Genomic DNA, 2,689 nt, shown 5'->3' with positions numbered 1-2,689 from the left:
ATAAAGGAAGTGCTTTTGAATCTCTAGAGAAATGTGTCAATGTGTTACTAGTACTAAGTAATAATTTTGTTATTTTGCAAAATACCTCTTTGTATCTTTTGCTGACATCACTAGGTCAAATTTGGGCATTGCTGGGTAAGGAGGCACAAGGGGACTTTTTGCATAAGTAAGAGGGTTTGTGGTAAGTAATTGAATCAGAGTGCTGATGATAGCTGCATTTTAGTTAAATTATAGAATTGTAGTATTTAAAAAGTTGGGAGCGACCTTAGAAATCATCTAGTCTGGTAGTTCTTTACCTGAGGTCCAGAGCTTTCATCTATACACCATATATATATATATATATATATATATATATATATATATATATATATATATATATATATATATATATATATATATATATATATATATATATACTATGTGAATGTAACCTAGTATATATATTATATAAAACACGCACATATAATATTAGATACATAAATAGAATACATGTATATATGAACTACATGTATAGCTATATGTTATTATTAAAAAGCAATATTTAATGTAATGGAATTAATACATGATATATTTCATTTACATAATATTTTAACATTGCTGTAGTAGATAGAAAGCTGATCTCAAAGTCAGGAAGACTTAGGTTCTGACATATGGATTGTGTGACATCGACAAATTCTGAGTTGCATTCTATATCCCCTGACAATTTATAAAAGCATTTCATTGGAACAGTCCTGAGGAGCAGATACTGAAAACTTAGTTATCGCCATGTTACAAGTAAGAAACCTGGGACTCAGAGAACATAGTTGACTTTCCCAAGGTCCCTTATCTGGTTAAGGATATGCTTTTGAATTTGAATCATCTTTAATATTTGTCTTCCTATTACATTATGCTGTCATAGCACCTAATTGAGGTATACTGCAATCCACAGCTCCCAAATTCCTCAAATGTCCAGAATTTTTAGATTTCCATAGCCCCATCTTTCAAGACAGCATTCAAGAAAACTTTGGAAGTTTTCCCTTTCCAGGGAGAGAAGAAGTGGTGGGCATTCAGTATATGACAAAGGCAATTATCAACTTGCAAATACAGTAACTTTGGATTGTTTTATCATGTGCTTTTCAATTTACTGTATCTAGAAAGAAACTGAATTTAGAATGCAATTATTGTACAGTAATTAACTTTGTCCAAATGAGGCCCTTTTAAAATTCTGCTTCTTCAGAGACATGTTACTGAAAGCTAGGCCAGTATCAGCTGAAGTTTGTCAAGTTGGATTCCTCCTCCTCATAAAGTTTTATGGTGGAATTGGTGAATAAATAAAAAAGTCCTATCTCATATAGTTGGGCTATCTCCAAGAACTGTGTCACATTATGCAGTTTCAGTTTCCCAATATAAGGGCTATAGCCCTTCCACTTTGTAGAGAGAATTTAGTTCTGTAAATCAAATGCATTTTTGCTACTTGAAGTCAGCCTGCCTCACTCAAGGAAATCTGCTTCTAGCCAGGCAGCCCAAAACAATAGATGCAACAATTAAATGTATTTCTTCCTCTCTTTCCAAAATTAACATGGATTTCCTTTTAAATTGCAAGGAGAGGTTCAGACCAGGATATAGTGGTTTGCAAAGCCCCTGCTGGAAGAGAATAGAAAGAGTTTCATGGGGGAATATAATTAAAGCACCCAGGTTCCTTTTCTTTGCCTACATAATGTTAGTTTGGGTCCTTTCCATTAATTCAGCCTACTAGGCAAAACATGAAACAGGATGACTGTATAAGAAATAGAAACTGAGCGGGGAGAGAGGGGACAGAGAGACAGAAGAGAGAAAGAGAGAGAGACAGAGACAGAGACAGAGACAGAGACAGAGACAGAGAGACAGACAGAGAAAGAGAGAGAAGAAAAGAAGGAGAGAGAGAGAGATAGAGAGAGAGAGAGAGAGAGAGAGAGAGAGAGAGAGAGAGAGAGAGAGGATGTCTAGCAGGTGGTTTGAGTCAGAATCAAAAAGGTCACTGAAATCAGGATGTTTTTTATTGGAGTGTAGGCTTGAAGCAGGATATTTTAAAAGGCCTTCTCAAATATTTATTCCCTCCATTAGTTTCTCATCTAGTAAAGAAGCTAATTTTGAAGAGAACACCAAGCTCTGACATTCAGTGACCACATAGAGTGCAAAGCTTAATATGTTTTCTTCTAAAATATAAATTCACAATCTCAACCCATAAACAAAATCAGCCCAAAGAGGTATTCTTTCCTTCAACCTCCTTCCTAACAAATCCCGTAGAAATTATAGAAACACCTACATACGAATTTTTCTGAAAGAAAGAAAAATAGGGAAGAAGGGGGGAGGGGGAGAAAGAACCTCTGCAGATTTATATTGGCCCTGCCAATGACTTTCTGTTTAACTTGTAATCAAAACAACTCAAACCCAGTTACTGTTTGCATAACTGCCAAGCCTCTCAATTTCAGTGGTAGGCAGCAGGTTCTCAGTATGACAGCCTGTCTTTCAGATTTGTGTGGAATCTGCCAGGGCCCAAGTACAGAGGCAACTGGTAAATGAAATGCCAACAAGCAAGGACACTCGTGTACCTTTACACTCTGCACATGAAGTCACATCACAAGCCTGCTCCTCCTAATGGGTGCTTTGTGTGCCTCTGACCGAAGAGTTCAGACTGTGTACCCTCACCTCTGAACAAGCCATTAGAGGT

The 2,689-nt window shown here is 36.4% G+C and overlaps 1 long non-coding RNA gene across 1 annotated transcript in view; it reads left to right on the top strand.

Moving 5' to 3' along the window:
• Positions 1–728: 728 nt before the first annotated feature.
• LOC141518593 (uncharacterized) overlaps positions 729–2,689 on the top strand; it is a 74,473-nt gene continuing 72,512 nt past the window's right edge. Inside the window, exon 1 of the long non-coding RNA XR_012477233.1 lies at positions 729–774. This is a non-coding gene — a long non-coding RNA (uncharacterized LOC141518593). The remainder of the gene's footprint in view (positions 775–2,689) is intronic.

Source organism: Macrotis lagotis, chromosome 1, assembly GCF_037893015.1.
Source record: "Macrotis lagotis isolate mMagLag1 chromosome 1, bilby.v1.9.chrom.fasta, whole genome shotgun sequence".
NCBI classification, from domain to species: Eukaryota; Metazoa; Chordata; class Mammalia; order Peramelemorphia; family Peramelidae; genus Macrotis; species Macrotis lagotis.
The sequence above is the reverse complement of the archived record's forward strand: the minus strand, read 5'-3'. Positions and strand labels throughout refer to the sequence as shown.